Genomic DNA, 22,571 nt, shown 5'->3' with positions numbered 1-22,571 from the left:
CTATCGCTGGCACCTACGGTGAATATTTTTTTGCTTTAGTCCAGTTTTAATTTCTGAGTCTCAGTACTAGCACCTAGAAGAATTTGACAGTTTTTTTCCCTCTTTTTGTGTCTTGGAGAAGAGTAAAAAGCAAAGATAAAACCTGGATTCTCTAACAGGGTTTGTCTTCATACTGTGATTGATGAGGCCGACGCTTTACTGAATTTAAACTTGAAAACATCAAAAACAGCAGCATCCCTCTGAAGCAGTGAAGAAGAAGGGCACCGATTCAGCCCACTGCTATAAGTACCACAGCCTGAAGTTGCTGGAATAGGCTCAGAAACATTTGAAGACAGAGGTCTATCTCCTAGGAGAAGATTTATAGTATTCATTTACTCAGAATTGAGACTGAACAACCACTAGTTTCTAGCTGTGAAATGTAAAAGGAATTATTACCTGGTGCAGTTCAGCACTCCTCTCCTCCAGATGCATCAGGGAAGGATTTCAGCCACACATTCCTGGCAAGAGCCACCTCCCCCAGTGAACAGGAGAGGGGCAAGTAAGTCACAGGAAAGGATGCTCCCTGACAGCCTGTATACAAAGCTCCCTTTGTCCCCCAAGACTAAGAGGCCTTACTCTCACCCATGGTTGTTCCCCACCTGTTAAACACATAAACAGGAGCATTGGGCAGAAGCCTCCAGATAGCTGGCCGGTGAAACAAGGGGGATGTTGGGCCCACCCTGGACTGAAGACATCCCTTCTTACAAGGCCCGAGGCTTTCTTTAGATCTTTGGTGCACACAGTTTAGGAGTCCACCTTTGCACCCCATCCACACTTCTGTCTGTGCTCAAATAATTTGTCCTATTCACAGTAAAATGAAACTTCTGGGGGATCTGAATGTGGTTTTTACCTAGAACTGTTAAATGACAAATACTTTTGAGCACTGCCTTAAGGACCCTTATGTCTGCTTTATCCATCATAGTCACGGCAAATACCAGTGCATTCTCCAGACGCTCACCTGTCACTGTTTTCCCAAAGTAGCTACACCTTTCCCAATCATTCTCAAGATAAAAATGTAAAAGGCAACTGGCATGCCAACAGAGAGGAAAGAAATGGTCTCTTACAGGAATTCTTTTGATTTTTGTTCACATTCTGTTTCCAATGAAGGCATAAGCACTCCTAACTGCCACTTGCTTTGGAATGAAGGGTGAAGGCACCTCCATACACTTATCACACAAGTGCATCTGTTCCTTATCCATACCACGGACTGGAGAAAAGTAACCCAGAGGTGACAGCTCTGTCCCATCACACACAGAAAGAGGCAGCCTACAGACACTGCTAAATAAGTGCTTTTTATACAAGGAGTCCCTCACAATTAGGCTCTTAACATACTTAACCAGTTGCCTCATTCTGCCTTCAGATGAGTTTGCATCTTTACTAGGAGCAGCCTCCAAAGTGCTGACCTCTACTGAAAGGCATTTTATGCCAACTATTGAAATGCACAGGCTTACTGGCTAGTGCAGCTCTACTTACTGCAGGGGCGGGACCAAGAACTTCAGCCTTTGGACAAACCATTCTCCCTAGGCTTCCTATCTATTCCCATGACTGCAATTACAATATCGCTTTGGCCGTAAGAGGCCAACTTGCTCTTTCTTCTGAAATACGTAAATATGGCATCAGTTTAGACAGTGTCATGCTTTTATAGGACATCTTCAGCGTACACACTGAGCAGCTTTAGAGATTCCACATCCTTTTTTGGGAGATATTTAGATGTGGTTGCTCCAATGAGAAAATCCTTTATCACAATTCCTCCTGGATCCAGTATAATTCCACTGACCTGGCGAATTGTTCCCCACTTCAATGTGGTGCCCATACAATCCTCGGAGGCTTTGAAGCAAAAAAAGGTGTCTATATTAAAGAAATAAAGATGTGACGCTAACATGGATTGAACACCTGATTCAATTCATGCTGAAGTTGGGGAGCATTTGCAGGATCTTAGATGCACAGGGCTCAAAGAGGAGGGTTTTGTATAGACTTGGACTAGCAGCAAGGAATTCTGCCTTCTGGGAGCATCTCTGAACCCTGAAAGATGCACAATGATTTAATTCTCCTCATACAGCCTATGTGGAACATGAATGATATTTCAGGAATAATATCCACTTTATAAACTCATATTTGAGGAGTTTATCTTTCAAAAATGGATGGAGCTTATCAATTTGCACATTTTTACCATTCCCAGACACAGAGATATGTGGGCTCTGCATCTAAACAGATAAAGGAGGTCAATTTAATTTCTGATCCTGTGTTGTAAGCTGTTGCTACACAACTTCTGCCGTAAGCATTATCTGCAGTGAAATATGTAAAAGACCCTGACATTTCATGAGTTCTGTTATCAAGTTTTAAAAATGTCTATAGCTGCTCAGTAGGTTAATCTTATGCTTAAGCTACATCTACTTGCAGGTGTAGCTCTTTACCAGTAACTTGCATAGGCAAGGACATTCTACTACTTTCAAAAGAAACTTCACAGATGCAGAGAGAAAACTTTTCTATACCCAGTGCTATTAATACTTACTGATAAGCATTTCAAACTCAAAATCTGTTCTAAACATTCAGGAATGAGCACCCCAAAGAAGACTGTTTTCAGCAACAGAAAACTAATTTTTCAAAAACAAGTTTGTCTATATTAATGAGGCCTAATTAAGCATCCTTCCCTTAACAGTCCTGGCTTTAAGTACCAATTGAATTACTTACTGATTTGCAGAATTGCTGAATGCACTTTTTATGTGGGATCTCTAAGAACTTAAGTTAAATGATGCAGTGTAATAATCATCTTACTGTAATTAGGCTTCAGTTTTAATTACACAAGTTCAGATGTTTTGTTAACATATGCTTTCCTCAGATCTTCAAATACAGTATTAAGAAGCTCTTCTCTCCTTTTCAACTGGATTATAAAAATCACCAGGACTGTTTCTGTTTCTTCCAGAGCTGTGCCTAGCTTCTGTTTCATTCTCCTGGGACATCTCAATGTATATCTTCTGCAAGCAAAAGAGTAGGTAGATGATCTGAAGGGTGTTCACTGCACAGAACACCCTTTCTCACATCAGTATTTCTTTGTGTGCTGAGAGGCACACAAGCAATGCTTCTGCATCCAAAACTGCTCACCCTACAAAGCACTGGCAACATCCCTATATACCTAAAGGGGACAAGAAAGCAATGGCTACAGCTGTAGTAGGGACAAGGAGACAATTACACCAGCTGGCAGAGGGCAATGAGGAGGTAGCAGTGACATCCAAAAGAAAAATGAATTATGGCAGCAGTGAGGCTTGGCTTTGAGAAGACTCTGGCTATCATTCCGGATGTCCTGTCCCTTGGGCAGAATCTCTGTCAGAAATCAACACTCTGCAAATTCTCACACCTTCATGGATTTACGGTTTGCTTTCCACAGCACATGATCTTAGCATTTCAAATGTCCACAGAATCATTAGGCAACAAATCTCAATTGTTTCCAAGACAGAACTTGCTTGATGTCACTCAGATGACTTCAGGGAGCAATTTCTGGATGTCTGTGGCAAATTTATCCTGGATCTGAAAACCAGGTTCAGTCTAAAGAGATGACTGAGAGGCCCATGAGGTAATTAATAACGTTGAGAAGGTCATTTAAAAAACTGAAGAAACAAAATCTATCAACAGCAATTAAACATAAAGATACTACATCTGTCTCAAGTAACCTGTGAGCTGCTGAGCACCGGACACATGGAGAATACACAGGGTGAACTACTTTCATGTGTTCACAGCGTTATTTCTAGGTGCATACTTTTGACCTCTCTCAGCTACAAGACACTATGCACTAGGTAGCCATTTGATCTGAACCAGTTCAGCTGTTCTTATGCTCTGGAGCAAAATATAAACCACCCACAAATAAAATCCTCATTATGTCAGTTCAAAGCAAATGGAAAACTTCCCTCCCCTTCCATACCAAAAGCTGTCCCAAGTTATTTAGTCAACACTGATTTAAGAAAACCCATTCCTTTCTGGACACCCAAGCAGTGGAACAGCACAGCACACCAACGTTTCTAGTCTGGTGTTTACTGTCTGGTGCTGTGGCAAGGCAGAGCATCCAAGTTTCTAAATGAAGAGGAGACCACAAAAAACATTTTCAGTTTTGATTTCCAGCCCCAGAAGCTGGTGTGTGAGACAACCACCTTCAACTAGCCCCACAGCAATCCCCTGCAGAGGGGAAGGACTAGTCCCTCCTATGGCAAGAAGTCAAAGGTGGCTGCTGATTTTGGAGAGGCAGAAAGCACAATCTGAAAGTGGAAAATTACATGGGTATTTTGGGCTAATAAGACATTACCACTTTTCAATGAAGATGGGAAAGGATCCTATTAACTGTTCATTCAGTTTAGGGGGGGTTTATTTCAAAGAAGCATTAGACAATGAAAAAGCACTCTGAAGACTGAAAGAGGTCCATCAGAAAAGAACGTGATTACCAATTTTGTCTTCCTATCGAAACTCTGTGACCCCTCCACTTGTGCTGAACTCTGTCTGAATGGTAAAGTGGGAAGTTTCACAGTGCATAGAGATGAACACACAGGTTTTTCCATATTGATCACCCCTGAAGCCCAGCAACTCTCCGTTGATGGCTGCAGAGGCAGCCCTGTAGTATTGCAGGTTGCCCTTCTGAAAGGGCAGAAACAGGAGCAATCAGTCCCTGAAGTGCTGCTCTTTAAAGCAAAGTGGTGCAGAGGAAATTTAAAAGTCAAACACCCCAAAGAATCAACACCTGCTCTCCTGTCTACAGAGACATCCCTGACATTGGGCAGGCAGGAGATGACAATCTATGTGCTGTATCTGCTGTAAATAAAGCCATCAGCATAGATGTGAGAGCTGAAGTCAGCAGTTTCAACGCTAGATCTCTATTTTAAAACCTATGATTATAAGGAAAAGGATGTCAGAAGCCCAGACACACTCCAGCTGCAGCTTGTGGTCACCTGCCAATGTTCAGCTGAAGCAGTCTGCTGTCACACCAGGGCTTGCCAAAGGTTGAACAGCATTTGGAGGTGAGGGGAAGGCAGTCCCAGGGAAGACAATAAATCATATCCGATCCCTAAAAAGGTGGAGAGGGACAGCAGAAATGGAAAAGGGTTTTGTTCAGTCTTTGTTCTTGCATTATGCAGGCCAGACACAGCTGAAGCTCAAGGGGTTCCCTGAGGGTTAGGACTGCACCTCTTATCTCTCCCTGCAACAAGAGCATCTCTGCAAAGAGCAGAAGAGGAAAAGTGGGAATTATTAAACCCCAGCCCTAACTTCTCCATTATAGCTTCATCCATCAAACAGGATTTTTACAAGTGCTTTGCAATCCCCCCCCGCAAGACTCCTTGTTGCTATCAGTAGGGGAATGCAATTTTACACATAATGAAAACACAGTATTAGTATTTGCATGTAGCAAAAAAAATTTTTAAAAAAGCATAACTGATATCAATGGCAGAAGGATGATATGCCTGAATATGTGATGATAAACCTGAAGAGAAGCACATGTGTTTGAAAACTACTGTCCTACATCCAGATTCACTTCTGAATCCACCACTCATTTTCCCCTCCCCAATTTCATGTCACTGTTAAGGGAGAAACTGCTGTCCGAGCATTCACACACCCATCAAGTCACACACACCCCCACCACCCAAGACTTTCAACTGCGAGGACCAGGGTCTCTTCACAGTGGGTGACTCCAGGGCACCAACAGGTGCCTTTTCTGACTCCTCACACACACACTCGCCCTCGGGCACATCTTCTTCCCTCAAGCTCTACCCTAGGTTCCCCAAAGCAGAATCTCTAATCAAGGCCTTCAAAGTAAAACGCGTAATATATTCTATCTATGGTGCACAAATATAGACAGCTTGAGCTAGGTTCCTCTGGAGAAGGACTCCAAACACCAAAATCCCTGGGCAATTATATCCTTACAATCTCAGTTCCTGCCTCTCACACCATAGTCTGGTTGAACACTTATATTCCTGCTCTTCTCGCTCACTCAATCCCTTGTCTCTAGGTGCCTTCTTTCTCGTTCTTGTTTTTTAGGCTAGTGGTTACTATGTCTGCATTTCCTGGCTCAAACTGGTTCTGGGGCTTTTCAAATCTTATTCCTCCAATCAGAGAACAGGTCAATGTTAAGCAAAAACATTACGCAAGCTTTGAATTCTGCTTTATCATGAAGAACTATTTTTAAGCAGTTAAACCAAGACCTTAAACCCCTCCAAAACATATTAACAGCCTCTATGATTTATACACATGCCTGTGCTATTATAGCCTCACAATCTTTACCCCATTATCACCACCCGCTGCTGATGTCAGGCTCAGGTGTGGTCAGCATGTTCATGTATCGCCGCTTTGCCACCTTACACAACACACTTTATCACTGTGCTTTCTCCTCCCTTCTCCCCCACCCCAAAACATTCTGCACAACTACTGCCTTTGTTGGCACATGGGTCTCCATCATGAAGGCTCCATAATCACATTTGCTAACATTTGCTTTAACCTAACAGGCTGTGACTGACCACACGTTATTCCACGTCCAATATCACTGAGATCAAACCTGAAATAAAACAACAACGGAAGGAAGCCTTGGCACACTGTGTATCCAAGAATATCACGTTGATGATACCTGAAGGTCACCTCCAGATTCAGTGTGCTGTGATACCAAACCTCAGACAATCTGGTGCTGTTCTTGCTCTTCTCTCTGCTACATACACCACTTAAATGATGGTATTACACAGCTTTTAGCAGCCTGTGAGTGAATGTAATCCTGATATTAATTCACCTGGTATTATTCCTTGTCCATCTCTCTCTTGGGTTCATTCCAGGAATTAAACCTTCCCTTTACCCATACTGAGGAAAAGGACAAATGCGTTTACACCACAGTTCACATGTCAGTGCTCTACATAAGGATATTTTCCAGCCACACATCCATCAACCATGCAGCTTTACTTACAGTGACAAGCAGGCAGATCTACAGATTTTTGTAATTGCCTTTGGTATGGAGAACATCACCAAAGAAAACGCAGAGCCAGTGTACCACTTGTGCTCCAGAGATCCATCTGAGGGGCTAATGTAGCAGGCACAATTTATAACAGATACTCTGAATTATGTCAGAAGTCAAATTCGCCTTCATTTACCCTCAAGCTCAACAAGGCAGATAGGCACCAATAAAAGACTACCCACCCTTCAAGGCCTGTGTGGTCCATTCCTTAGGCCTTGATGAGCTGGGGGTCTAAGCTGGCTAAAAGTACCTTGAGGCGGGAAACTGTTCTTGAAAGAGCTGCTAAAAGTTCTTCTAAGGATGCACTGCTTCCAAAGAAATGTGTAAAACCCTGTACTGGGTCTGGCTGAACTGGAATTGGTTTTCCCCTACAGCAGCCCTCACGGTGCTGTGTTTTATGTCGGGAGCTGGCAGGGTGTTGATAGCACCCTGGTGTTGTGGCTACTGCTGAGCAGTGCTTACACAGCACCAAGGCTCTTTCTGATATTTCCCCCAGTGGAACGGGGTGGGCAAGATCTTGGGAGGGGACACAGCCAGGACAGCTGACCCAAACCGACCAAAGGGATATTCCATACCATATGACGTTTGCTCAGTATAAAGCTGGGAGGAAGGAGGAAGGGGGTGGGGTCACCCTTGGTCCTCCGAAGCAACCACTACGTGTATTGGAGCCCTGCTTCCTGAGAAGGCCCGACATCGCCTGTCCATGGGAAGTAGAGACTAAATCTGTTTGCTTTTGCTTCCGCGCGCGGACTTTTGCTTTGCCTTGCTTATATTAAAACTGCTTTTGTTTCACCCACAAGGGTTAGTTTATCTTCTTTCCCCTCTTTACCCTATTGAGAAAACAAGGGGAAAAAGGGGGGGGAAGTGATAGAGCGACTTGGTGGATACCTGGCATTTAGCCAGTCAAACCATCACAAACCCCAATAGATACAGAAATAGGGTAGGCTACATCCTACAGAAATGAAGAGACACATGGCATAGATGTCAAGATTTCATGTATTCAGCCAAGTTCCTTTCAGGGTTTTATTTAACATCAGAAAAATATTCATGCATAACAATTCAAGCATGCCCATTCCCACTAACGGATGTCCAACATCCAACACACTGTACAGCCAACTGCTCATTCAATGCTCTTGAGCTTTCTCTCACTATTTGTCCTTAGTAATGTTTTGTTTCTTCAAACAATCCTCAGGGCAGCATGAAGGAGAGGAGACAGCAGGTATTTAGCAGTAGTATCATGTCTGTTAAAAGCACAGAAGCTACCCTACCACAAATACCATTGGTCAGGGGTTTGTGCGTAATGCCCAGGTTCTTCCTACCAACATGTTCTTCTTAGGATGCATCGGTCAGCCAGTCCTACACTGTCCTCTCAAGTTTTCATGCTCACTGAATTTCATGGGCTAACATTCGATTATTCAGAGATCTAGGAGTTGATGGTCAAAATACTCAATATATATATATGAAGATTACATCTGGATGAAGAGGGAGGAACATCTACAAATAAAGTACTCTCCTGGAACTGTGGTCTTTCAACTACAGAACTGGAGGCTGAAAAGTGGGTACCAATTAAGAAAAACCGACACAGACAAAATAACTTAGTCAAAGGAGAATGAGCTGCAAGTTCACACTGAGTCCTTTACCAGTGCAAGTGGAAATTTTCTTTGAAACTCTGTATGACTATAAAAAGACAAATCGAACTCAGGATATACCAATAGCCTTTCTAAGATTTCACACCGCAAGAAAATATGCTGAATGTATGTAACCAGGAAAGCTGTATTTAGTATTGTTTCAGATTGCTTACAAAGTGACCTGAAATAGTTCAATGGAACTGGAGTAGTTCAGTGCTTGTAGAGAAAAATAAATTGAGTGAAACAAAGGTGCCCAGTCAATGCAATAGCAGAACATTTTACATACATGCCAGGAAATGTTTCTGGGATAATAAACTTTTTCACAATTATTGTCCATTATCACCCACTTGGCATAACTGAATCCAAAGTATGTCACTCATTTGCCTCATTAGAATAATATAAACTCCTCAGTCTTTCAAGAAACTTTCCTGATGACACTGTTGTCTGTTCTGTGTTTTGAAGGCTTCACCTCACGCTCAGAAGGTAACATCTTCCCATTTTAGTGAGGACAAGCCGAAGAGTCATGAGAAAATCTGCCCCCACATCACAGATCCCCAGCCGAAGGATGGCCTCCAGCCACAGGGGAACACTTCCAATGCAGGATGCCCCATAACCAACTGGGAGGAGACTCACCACCAAATTGCAGCATGGAGGGATCTGTGAGGTGCCACAATCCAGACCCTGGCACAGATCAGCTCTGACAGCCAGATGTTGTTCATCAGCAGGCTGGAAAAAAGGCTGAAGAACAGTGCAGCAATTTGGGCCACAAAACCACCAATCTGAGTGGGGGGAGTGAGGTTGAAGCCAACGGTGTGAATGCTCAACAGATGCAATAGGACAGGCAGCAAACAGCTGCAGACCTTTCTCTCCTTCCCTATGTCCCACTCTTAGATGTGGAAAAGGTGTTGCTACTCTGCTGGGAGGTATTGCTGCACTGCACATCAACATCTGGGATTTGCTGAAGCCCATTCTGGATTAATTAGATAGCTACCACCCTCTCTACTCAATCCCGAGAAACAAAACAGAAATTAAAAAATCAGGGTTACAAGGTAAAAATGCCTTTCCAAAATCAAGTTGTTTAAATGAATTTCTGAATGAGAAACAATCAATTTGGTGATATAATAGAAAAACTCATTTGATCTTCTTGGTCCTGGGGGGTTTGGGTTGTTGGTTTTTTTTCTTATCTGAACGATCCATCAATCTAAAGTTCTGTACAATTCCTACATTATCTGATTCAAAGTGCTGATTCAAAACAAGGATTAGTAACAAATCTGTGCCACCCCAGAGCCATTAAAATAGCAAGTTAGTGGATGTGAAAAGGGCAGATGCATCTGTTAAGTAAAATGACCTGTCCTACAGATTTCCATGTTTACCAGTATCTTCTCTGGTCATACAGATCCACTGGTACACTGTAACATCAGAGCTCTTCCAGAATTGTGGAGACAAGAATGTCTTTACCACCAAAACAGAAGCCTCACACAGTGCAATCCAGTAGTGCATATACAGTGCAAAACACTGCAAAAGCAAAACCACCAGTACAACTTTATTCTTCTGAATAGTGAAGATAATTTAATAAAAACTATTAAACCCAAGCATCAGTACTAGTCCTAGTATTAAATTGAATATGTAGCAGCCTTTCTGGGGGAAATTTATGACCAGAGGAAATGTCCTAGCCTTAGTATTTTTATACCATCCTTTTTTTTTTCTTTTTTTTTTTTTTTTTCTTTTAAACGAATGGAGAGGGGGAGATCCAAGATTTCAAAGACTATTCAGTGTCCTCTACCTTGGAGGAGGGCAGTAGCCTACATGAGGACACCTGCCACAGCTCCTGAAACATGAGATGACAATTGGATACAACTGCTGTTGCCAAGGCACATTCATTCAGTCAGCCACTGTTCTCCTCGACAGACAAAAAATATTTGCGAGGTCTCCTTGGGCATCATCCTGCACATTTTGGTTATAAAACCAAATCATCTCGACCTTTTACTGTACTCCTCTGACCAATATCATTGATGCCCATCATCAAAGCTACAGTGCACAGCCCCAAGGCCAAACAGCATGTAGCAAAGGGTCCTCAAAGTCCTTTCCACACGCTGCAGACCTTGTTCCCCAAGTGCCGCCAGCCCGTCACCCTCACCCTGTCCCCTCCCACGGGTGGCTGCCCTTCCCAAGGCGCTCAAGCAAACATCCTGCAAATTCAGCACCCAGATTAAAGTGCAAACAGATCACAGGCTATTTTCTGGCGATTTATTACCAAATGCAGCATGATTTGAAGGGAAAAAAAAACAAAACAAAACAAAACAAACCACTTTTTGTTCCTCTAATTTTAGAAAATGAGGGTGAAATTTCCTCCAGAAAACAGATGCCACAGAATCAGTGGCCGTTTTTTTCCCGGTATTTTGTTTACAGTTTAAACGTTCAAATTGGAGTCTCAATAAGCGTTTGTTGAATGTTTAGAATAGTTAAGCTCTAATTTTACATAAAGAAGTATCTTTCAGATGTCACAGTTCACCATAAAATGCTGAGCACCATGTTCATGCAGGGTGGCATTTCTCCTAGGATCTACAACTCCAGAGCTGTTACTGGAAACGCCTTTTTTTCCTGAGAGGCAGCTTTTCCACTGAAACATAATTAACAATATAACACATCACTGCAGCTCCTCTGCAGCTTCCACTTGCAAACCAACTGGTGCTAATCTCTGTCAGATCCCAGCATCGCTCTCTCCTCAGACTCCCTTCCTCCTCACCCTCCCTCTCTCGAGACACACAAATATACAGGAAAACGTGCGAAGACACTTTCTGAAGAGATATAAAATGGAGAACAGAGTGTCTGCTATCTTCCTCACTCAAAATAAGCCTATGTGCCTTTTATACAGCCTCTATGCTTATTTTCTTAACAATTTTTGAAACTCTCATACTGATACCAGACATGACTATGTTGTAATATTTCTTGCTCAGGCTTCAGGTTTTTTTCCCCTCCAAGGACTTGCCCCTCTGAACAAACTGCAGAACAGCTCCAGCCTCTCCCAAGTAAGGTACTGGCAGTCCTGGCACCATGCAAGCACAGCTCCAACACCACTGAGCTGTTTTTAGCTCCCATGCTGCCTGAAGCTGAGCATCTTCCCCCTCATCACATCCCATTCAGTGATGAGACATCTATCCTCATGCCTATGAACCCTACACACTCTCTTATGAAATCAAGCCTTAAAAAGGTCTCCGTCAAGAGCATGTCACTATGTATGCTTCTATTCAGGCCTCTGCCACAAAACATAGGATAGATCAACACTGATGCTAGAAAATCAGAACTAGGTCTTACCCTGCACATATTTTGTTCAGCCATCTAGACTGGCTCAGATCTTCTGAAACAGTTCAGACTGGCATGAGAGGAGTGGAGCCAGATGCCCCTGCCAGCACCCGGTAAGACATCTGAACAAATATCCCCATTTTGGGAAAAGCTTAATTTCAAATGGTAACTACATCTCACCTTCGATGGGCTCCCGCTTTTCTAAGTCTAAACTGCGGGCCTACCTCACCTGTCAACAGACACAACTAACCAATCCGCTGCCATCTATACATGAAATGTAACTCTCGTCAGGTGGTGGCTTGGGCTGTCAGCCTTGCTTTTCTTCCTCCGTGAAATACTGACATTGAAAAGTCTTAACGAGGAAACTGAGATTACGAAAAACATCCTTTGCTCTAGAGACGGCAGTGCCGGCTGTTATCTCTGTTCTCCAGTTTTCAACCAGGAATAGAGCAGGAACAAATGCATTCAATCCTACCCTGAATGATAGCTCTACAGAAAGGTCTAGACTGCAAATTCCACCTTTTTGGTGGCTTTAATCAAATGGAACAGCAGTGGGAAAAGGGAGGAGTGGTGGTGGAAGGGCTGCACCATCCAAAATTTAATTTAACCTTTTTTCTAATCTACTTTGATTCACCTCTTATCTTACACATTTTTTCCTAAATTCTGAAAAGGTACAGAAATGAGGCCAAGATACAGATTTAAAAAAAATAAATTACCATTTCCTTTCAAAATGTACGCTTAGAAAACTTACGTAGTTAAAATATTTATAGTAAGAGCTGATCAAGTGATTAAGTATACTTTAAAAGTTCCCTTTTTTAAAAAAGTACACCTCTGACTCCCATCTTTCAGTTCTTCCAAAGTATAAATCTTTATTTAATTTTAAGCAATAGAACTTCAAGTTCTAGGTTTTACAGAAATCTAAAGAACAAGCAACTTTTAAGATCATTATGGTGTGAAGTTTTAATTATTTTTTTGGTAGTCAGAATCAAGAGGCAGATATCACTCCACGTGGACTTGCAAAATAGGTCAGCTGGGTAAATTTGTTCAGCTTTCTTCTACACTCTTTCTAAAGTAGCATCCAAATGTGTTTGTTCTCTTTACCTCTCTACAAGGGATGGCTTGTTAGGCAGCCACTTAATTAACACAGTGAATACACAGTTGAATGTCTGGTTATATGCATTCAAGATAGCTAAACTTCTGTGTCATGGTTCAATCCCAGCCAGCAACTAAGCACCATGCAGCTGCTCACTCACTCCTCCCACTGCCCCAGCCTTAGCGGGATGGGGAGGAGAACCGAAAACAAGTAAAACTCGTGGGCTGAGGTAAGAACAGTTTTATAATTTAAATAAAAATGAATATCAATAGGAATGAAAAGTCAGTGAAATAAAACCTAGGAAAAACAAATGATGCACAATGTAATTGCTCACCACCTGCTGACCAATGCTCAGCCAGTCCCCAAGCAGCAATCCACCCCTTCCAGCCAACTCCCCACCAGTTTATGTATTGGACATGATGTCATACAATATGGAATATCCCTTTGGCCAGTTTGGGTCAGCTGTCCTGGCTGTGTCCCCTCCCGGCTTCTTGTGCCCCTCCAGCCTTCCTGCTGGCAGGGCATGAGAAGCTGAAAAATCCTTGACTTAGTATAAACGCTACTTAGCAACAGCTAAAAACATCTGTGTGTTATCAACATTATTCTCACACTAAATCCAAAACACAGTACCAGCTACTAGGAAGAAAATTAACTCTATCCCAGCTGAAAGCAGGACATTCTGGAATAACATTCCATTTCCATGGTAAGATGCATGAGTTGTTACAGTTCACTCAAATTCCCTCTACCCAAGTGTGATTATAGCAAGCAGGTTTCCACTTGGAATTTTAATAATCAGTAAAGGTAAATTAATTAGTATCACGAATGAATATTATTTCTTTTACTTTCAAAACTTGCTAGAACAGAAAGAATATACTGACTCTATTGGGAAATCTGTTTGAGAAACACACCATCCTGTTTATTCTGTTTTAACTTGAAGTGCTACTTCCAGCTATCTTTAAGTAACGAGAATATGGAAGGAGAGAAGGAACATAAAATGCATTAGCCCATTAATAAAAGAAACTGCATGGACATCATGTACACTCTCTTCAAGCTGTAAACGATAAAACTACAAATTAAGAACAGAAACAAATAGCATTGCCTTAAGCCTTCCTCCTAAAGACATCATGCTCTGGCTCTATGCTAGACACCTTGCACGTTCAAGTAAGGGAGCTCCCAACCACACCAGTAACAGGATGTTTCCATTAGTGATCAGCTGAGATTTATTTTTATTCAGTTCAGTTCCTTCCTCAATTCTAGCTTTTCCAGCAAACAAATGCAAGTTCAAGGGGAAAAAAATAAATATTCCTCCAATCCTCACATGTTCATCTTCTTAAGCTTTTCTAAGCTCTCTGAGGTAAACAGCAAGCACTTTTAGTGACAGTTTCTGAGTAATGACGGGTAACAGTGAGGAGGTGGCTGGAAGCACCGCTGGCTTCTTAATGTAAACTCTTTTATACTACTCAGGGAACACATGTTCAATCGCTGCTTATGAAACAGCTTTTGACAACACAGAGAGGACCTTTTTGCTTGATGTTTGTTTAAGCGAGATTATCTATTTTAGAAGCAATTGCTTTCATTTTACTTTTTTGCCCTTTACATTTTTTTGTTAAACAGAAGCAACCCACAGTCTTAATAACAGATTAGTGAGTGGCTGTCTTCTCTAGAGACTTCATTATCACGAGATTTCACTGCACTCCAGTTCTCCTAAGAAGACATTTAGAGGAAATATATGAAGGGTAGTATAGGATTTCTAATACCTGAGCTTCCCAAGAAGGCAAGGCATATTAGAAGAACCCCATCCACACTAAGGGACCTTTCTTTTAAAACGTCAAAATATGATTGCACATGATGCCTACTTCCAAGAAAGCAATAGGATCAGCATTTCATTTTTGAACACAGAACATAAATACCACATTAACACTTCAGCAGAACATGTTTACAGAAATCCCTGCATATTTATGGTACCATATTGTGTCTTGAAGAAAGCTCTTCTTAGGTGAACAAAAGCAGCAGCAAACTGAATTATATTTGGAGCCTGAAAGAGTACGTGCAGCACACTTAGAAATTATTTTACAACACTGAACCATATTTAAGACTGATTATATTGGCAAGATATTTAAGGCAGGGACTGCAAACCACTATGCTGTTGTAAACAAGTATTTCTTATTTCTTATTAAAGGTACTGTCACTGGCCTTCTTTCAGTCTGGGAAATAAGGTTCCCTCTTCCCTCTTATATTTTTCATGCATAGATGGTAACAAGGTCTTTGCAGCAACTTTCCAGAGGCTCAGCTCTGAACCTGGAATGATAGGGTCACAGGACAGGACAGGCTGGACAGGAGCTCAAGAGGTCCCTGGCCCAGCCCTGCTGCAGCAGGCTCAGCGCAGAGGTCACAGAGGGGGCTGCTCAGGGCTGTGTCCTCTCGGGGCTGGAAACCCCCCAAGCCTCCTTGGGCAGCCTGTGTCTCTGCCCCCCTGGCCCCAGGGGAAAGAAAGCCTTTTCCTCAGGTCCCATGTGAACCTCTCTCCCTTGCTTGGTCCAGCTGATGCCCCTTGTCTCTCTGGCTCCCTCTTCTCCACCACCTCCCCGGAGATACTGGTGCTGCTGTCAGCCCCCCCAATCCATCTCCACCCCCCAGGCTGAGCCAGCCCCATCCCTCAGCCTCTCCTCACAGGGCAAATGCCCAGACATGACCATTGCACTCTTGATACACTAGAAAATGGCTTCTTCCCCGGAGGAAAGTCCTATTTTACAGGTAAACAGGTAAGGTGAATCACGCTGACAGCCCCTGTCAACTCCACAGCACCATCTGGCTCCTTCTGTCAGGGCTGGAGCAGCATTGCTGTGTCCAAGTCCAGCTCTGCTACAGGCAGGATTACAGTTAAACCAGTGTCTAGTCCTCCAATTACAAGTTGTCTCTGTTAAAGAGCATCCCATTCATGCTCTGGAAGAAGTGTCAATAAAAACACAGAGCTGAGCTCTGCTCCTCAGTTCCAGAGTGGCTTCCCTGTTTTGCAGAACAGTTTATAAAATCAATCCTCCAAATTTTCATTCATACAGCACCAGAAAAGCTCCACCACTCCCACTATATCCTAGATTTAAATTAAAATGAAGTGCCATCTTGTTTGGTACCATGGGGGAAATTCTGGTTACATTTCAGATACTATTTTCAGAACTGCTTGTCCACTCAGAGACAGAATTTCTAGACATCATTTTCCCGTCTTCTGCTTCCTTTAGTCCTCTTACCTAACCAAACCCCATCCACTACAGACAGAAGAGATCTTCCAGGGTCTCCACATAAACATTTACAGGGCACATGCTATTTAACAAAAACTCTCTTAATTAAGGACTGTAAAATCCACCTTTGTAGATACAAATTGCTTATGAACAAAGCACACCCCATATTGCCCAAGAATTAAAGCTATTTTTGATGAGGCAGAGATTCACCTTAATGATAATCTCTTTGGCATCACGCAGTGATATGTCACAGAGCACTTTCATTTGTTAGTATGAAATATGTAACAGCTGCCAACGCTTCTGCTTCTGTCTGAGCAAAAGCAAGATACCTTGTAATGAAGAAATTATAAGTATAGCTGTGTGAGGTGCTCAGCTAGAGGATACAAATGACACAAGATTCAAAACTAGGCAAAACAAAACTTAAAGGAGGTGTCAAGCCTGAGCAAAAGGGAATACTTTATCCAGACAGACACATACTTCCATGAATTTTATTAATGCCCGTCTGGTATCTTAGCCTCAGTCACTAGACAACATACAGAGATCATGAAATACCACACTTCCAGGTGTTTTGTGTAGTGTACACAGCCACAGTGCTTCCACATGAGCACTCCCTAGGATACAGGATAACTCCAAGATGTTTCCTAATCAGAGTATATTATGTCGCAGGGAAAATGTACACGCTCTAATGCAATATTGTCATTAAAGTATGAAAAAGTAGCACTATTAGAAGCTCTGGGCACGCAAACTGAAACTTCCTCCCTGGTTCTCATTTTCATTTTTTGTAGTTCCTTTTCTTTTAAGGCCTAATCTCACAGGTACTGCTGTTTAGTAACCCACACAAAATACTGTGAAGAGTATCCTAGCGACATTACCCTTCAACAAGTAGGCCTGCTCCATCAGGAATAATAATAATAATCACAAAGACCAAACCCAGAGATCTGAAGGCTTTGTCTTGTGAAAATGGCTTGCATATTCCAGTGATGTTCACTTTAACAGTTGTTTTTATTGACCTGCTGGCTTCTGTTTATGCAAACAGAGTTGCAGGATGTGGATCTGATCCAAGGCTGACTCCAAAGGAGGGATTTTGATTGCAGAGGAGGAAGATGTACCTACCCAAGAGGTGTTGAATGCAGCATGTCTTCCAAGGGCATTTCAACAACTCTGCAGCTGCATTACTAAGCACAGTAAACTAAAACAGTTCCAGGTTACTCAGAAGCCTATGGACAAACATGTGGGTTTCCCACATAATTTTCATAAACCAGTTTCAAAGGTAATTGAAAAAGGCTAAAATAAAAGGCTGTCCATTTGCCCATGAAGGCTGGAAAGCAGCATAAATTACTCACTCCTCTGTTCTGCATCTGCAGGCATTTAGATCGTAACATAAACAGTACTGTGTACTACAGATGCACTTCACCTTTCTCTGTCAGATGGAATATGTGGACAGAATGGGGAAAGACAACAAGAGAGGAAAATAATGTGTTGCCATCATTACATATGCAGCAAACAGTGGTTAATCTGGATTAAAGAAGCAAAAAGCAAGTACTCCCTGATCCACAATTGCTTCTCTAGGATCTTCCTAAGGACACCACAGAAACTGGAAGGTTTTTAATGAAGAGCTGTGTCCTTGCAGCACAACCTAGCTCAGAACTGCCCCCACCTGTGGGGGCTGCACAGAAAGGTGTGTGCTACATACCAAAGCAAGCACATGCAGAAAAGCTTCTGCTGCATAGATTACCATGCTGTGGCCAGTCAGCCAAACACCTCCTCTCCAAATGCCTCAGCCTGGATGCACCTGACACAGCCCCACACTCAACGGCTGCTCCCCTTGAGTACACGACTTCCCCGTGGGCAGCGCAAACCTGACCCAACTGGTAAGACCATCATCATCCCCCTTTGCTGACACTAGAGTTTTAGGCTGCAGTGCTGCCTCGGCCACAGCTGAACCACGTGGAGGGCTCCTGCTCTCAGCCCCACTGCTGGCTTCCCACCCCAGGGTCCAGGGGGGTGCTCCCCTCCCTGCAGGGTGTCCCTGCCCTTCTCCCACCTGCCAAGGTAAGGGCGCACGGGCTTGCGCACTGCAGCAGTTCACGTTAAACACTTCCCCAGCAGGGTTTTAAGATCCCTTGAATGCACCTTAAGCAAAACAGACTGGGTAGCACCTAGGTACACTGCTACCCCCTATGTTTCTGGGAGCAATGCAACTGGTGGTGAGGGGTGAGAAGCCATGCTGAGAGTTGCCTCTTAAACCAGCTGGTGGGCACCCAGCCCTGCGGTGTGCCTGGTGGCAGCTCCCCGGGTGCAGCGGGACCTGCGCCAGGCTGCCCGGAGGGCCCAGGTCCTGGCTGAGGAGAAGGAAGGGTGTTCGGCTCCACTGAAGTGCAAGAAGACAAGGCAGGGTAAGATGTTACAGAAGCATATGTGCTTGTTTACAGAAAAAGAGTTTCTTGTGTGCCTCATTCCTCCTCTTGCTAATATAAACCAGGAGAATAAAGTCAAATGTAATTGCTATACAAGCACAGCGCTCTCTCTTTAGTACAGTCTTTAATAATGTATAAACGATTTCCAAAAGATGTAAAGGAGAGCTTAGTGCAACTTGAATGCAGATGAATATTTAAAAAGAAATTAACATTATTCACTAAGCACTTTACTCAATTGGTTTCATTTATATATGTACGTTCATGCCCAGACAGCAAGTCCAGTTAATGGTTTCTACAATAGGAAAAAAAACAGCAAATCAACTTACTATACTGTTAAGGATTTCTAAAAAAAACAACAAACAAACAAAAAAACCATCCAAAGCAATTTTTCAGGGACGCAATGAAAGAGGGAAGACAGACAAGTATACCTATGGTATTAATGGTGGTAAGACAAGGAAGGAGAAAATGGGCAATTACCCATAAATACTGCTCTTAACTTTAGTTATGTAACAGAACAAATAATCAGAACAATAACCACCACTTAAAAGTCAATAAAAGCATCATGTATTTATAAAGGTCTTGCTAGATAAACTCACTTTTCAGATGTCTCCTCCATTATCCTTCTCCTGTCATGACACGGGGAGACTGCTGCAGCATCCCACTATGTAGATAAAGCCAAAAAGGACGTTTGGATGCAGCCGTAACCAGACGAAACAGCAGTGGCATTAAGAAGCAAATTCAAGTCTAATCAAAAACTTGTAAGCAATTCGGAGAAACTGATCGTGGAAGAAAGAAGGTTTTATTGCAACCACAGTAAGCGAGTGTTTGCACCGTCAGGGTAACAAAAGAAAATTAGTGCACTGCTGGCTTTCAACGCTGTATCTGTAAGTATTAAATTATGGGCTAGGAAAGCAACAAGTTGGTTTATGAAGCTGAGAAACAACGGCATTTATATATATCTCATTACCAGAAACATTTCAGACAAATGGAGCTTATTTTGAGGGGACTACGGAGGAGAAAAATCAGGATCAAAACTTCCAAGATTGTGCACTCTCAAGGAGCACAGAAATTGAAAAATATATCTCACCAACCCTGTGAGTAGCAGCAGCAATGAAGCTCAGCATCCTATGGAGCACCCACACAAATTTTCACATGCCTGATAAACTGAATGCTTGCTACAGCTCTTCCCTCAGTGGGGGCATCAACCCCATCTCTCATCTCCCTGGTCACCAGCAGTTTTTGAGGTTTCTAAATATTTTATCACACTGAAATCTCTACTCTTCTACTTATATTGGTTGAAATTAATCCACGGGGGTAAAAAAATTACTCTGGGGCAATGAGGGGAGCTATCAGTCAAGATGGCATTATTAGTTTAGCTGAAGCTGGAAAATCATGTTGGAAATCATGTTGAAAAGAATACAGTCAGGACAGAGGGGAAGGAATAACAAACAAAAATCTCTAATGGGAAAAACTTCTAAAACCGTAATTATTAAATCAAGTACAGAAGACATTCTTTCATGTGAGGAAAACCATATTTTGGAGTTTTTCACAAACAGATCACCATTCCTAACTTTCTAGGATTTCTGCCTGCAGTGAAAATCTGGATGATCCCCCTGTAAAAATGTAAATGCCAGAATCTTAATCCATTCTAACACAGATGTTTGACTGTCCAAATACTTCTAGCAGACAAGATCGTTTGGATTTACTTTTGTAATTCTTCCCGTTCCGCACTAGTGGGTCTGAGTGGCCAGTCTGGATGCCAAAGATTGGAATAAATCAAGCCATCGATCCAAAATCCTGCACCTGCACTGTTTCACTGCTCGCAAGACTATTTGGGAGAACAAGGAGCACACTGGGGAGACGTTGCAGTGAGCAGAGGCACTTTGGCCATTAAGATATGGAGAGAGAACAGAAATTTCCCTTACTTTTTCCCCAAAGCCATGCCCAGAGAACTGAGCAAGGTCCTGGAGCAACTTCACCAGAAAGAGAAATCAATGAAGTCCAACAGAAAGCCTGGCAGGACTTCGGGGAACATAAAACCTCCCACAACAGTGATCTTCAGCTGATGGAGAAAACTACACGTATAATTCCTCACGGATTTTCATCCCAGGTTTTAGAAATCAAAGGAAGTAGGTACATTCTGAATAATTCATTTAGAACACTCATTATACTAACAGAAAATATTATTTGAACAGCATAGATCAATAAATGGACACAAGGGAACAATTTTGCACTTCAGACAGATAAACAACACGACCTGACTGAGTTTCTCTCTCTGCATTTCATGATTTGCATCAATATTTTAAAAATTTGTCATGATTTTGAAGCTTGTGTATATTTTTATAGCATACTGATGTGTTATGCTGTTTTGCTTCAATTTGTTACTGTCATTGACACGTCTAAGACAAAATAAAGTAGGCTGGTCTCTATTCCAACAGATTGCATTTCAAAACCAATCTATAGAACTAAACTGTAGTTTCACTAGAGTTTCACTCTCATGGTAAAGTGTTTGCTTTTAGAAGCTATTTGGGTATTTCTAGTGAAGCTTCAGTTTATCTTACTTTCATATAAATATTTTTTATCAATCAACCTCAGTGTAACATTTCATAAACATCACAGCACAAACATTCAAGTTCATAGTTTCAAAGGGAATATTAACAATTGAAGAAAAAAAAAAAAACAAAAACAAACAAAAACAAACAAAAACAACCCAGACCATTCTCATCGCCATGACTTCTTCAGGGAGGAAAAGTGAACAAAGTGTCATGGTCTTTCCTTCAGCTGCTTTCAAGGTCTCTGTTCTGATCAAGTATTTCACCCCAGCTGCTTTTTCTACCTACAAAGGTTGATGAAGTTATACTTAGGTAAGTCAACATGCCCTATATATTTTCCTATTTATCGATCCTAACCACAGTGCCCCCAAAACTGGCTAGGAGTTTCTTAGAATGACCAGTCTCATTACTTTTCAAATTCAAATCTTTAAGAATCGGGTGTATCTGTACCAATGAGACACACAGCATGCTGTAGATAATTTTATCTATTGCTTCAGGAATATTTTGAATACTTTTATTCCTCCTTTGCTAAAAGCACTTGCCTGCTCTTCAGAGACCACAAGTAACTTAACAAATGCAGAGGAGCATCATCCATAACTGCATTAAGAAAAAAATTCTCTTGCTGCCAGCATTTTTTTGCGATCAGAAAGAAAAATTCCTGCCCTGTGATGATCAGAGTACAAGGACGCTCCCTGCAATCACGAAAAGATGAAAGTCAACGATGTATTTTAACTAATTTTCTAGGAACATCTTTTGCATGAACAAGCTCCATGTTAGCTGCACACTATCTTGTCCACGCAACTTTAATTATGGACTTTGTGCCCAACGGTTATTTTTCAGAATGTATTTTAATGTAACTGAGCGGTGTCATTCTGTAAATAAAGCTCTGGTATTTTCACTCTCTGCTCTTCATGTTCTTACCGCTGATTAATCTGACCAAACATGATTTCAGAGAGGAGCTGTAGATAAAAATTGCACCTGGAACACTTCTGATTGCTTTTCTGCTGGAGAAAAAGTCATTTTAGTTTTCTTCCTGATGAGAGGCAGCCTATTTATAACACCTAACGTTAACAAACATTAAACCTGGTCGCTCAATCGTACGGAAGCATCTAGGACGGGGAGGCACGGAGAGATTATCCGCGATTTACCCACGGTCACGCAGAACACCCGGGCCACGGTCGGACACTGGACCCCACGTCCCCCGGAGCGCCCTCCGCAGCTCCTTCATCTCTCCCCTCCGCAGCACCGGGGCTGCGCGTCCCCCGCGGTACCTGCCCCCCGGCCCTCGCCCCAGGCGCCCGGGGTGCCGGTCCGAGGGCTGCCCAAACCC

General features: G+C 42.4%; 1 protein-coding gene across 1 annotated transcript in view; it reads right to left on the bottom strand.

Moving 5' to 3' along the window:
• PKIB (cAMP-dependent protein kinase inhibitor beta) overlaps window positions 1-22,247 on the bottom strand; it is a 57,039-nt gene extending 34,792 nt beyond the window's left edge. The window contains exon 1 of the mRNA XM_026844024.1: window positions 22,163-22,247. The gene's annotated coding sequence lies outside the window, so the exon portion shown is untranslated. The remainder of the gene's footprint in view (window positions 1-22,162) is intronic.
• Between the last annotated feature and the right edge of the window lie 324 nt (window positions 22,248-22,571).

The sequence above is a fragment of the Athene cunicularia genome (assembly GCF_003259725.1).
Source record: "Athene cunicularia isolate RWA chromosome 3 unlocalized genomic scaffold, athCun1 chr3_part1, whole genome shotgun sequence".
Classification (NCBI taxonomy): domain Eukaryota; kingdom Metazoa; phylum Chordata; class Aves; order Strigiformes; family Strigidae; genus Athene; species Athene cunicularia.
This window is presented reverse-complemented; position numbering and strand designations above follow the sequence as displayed.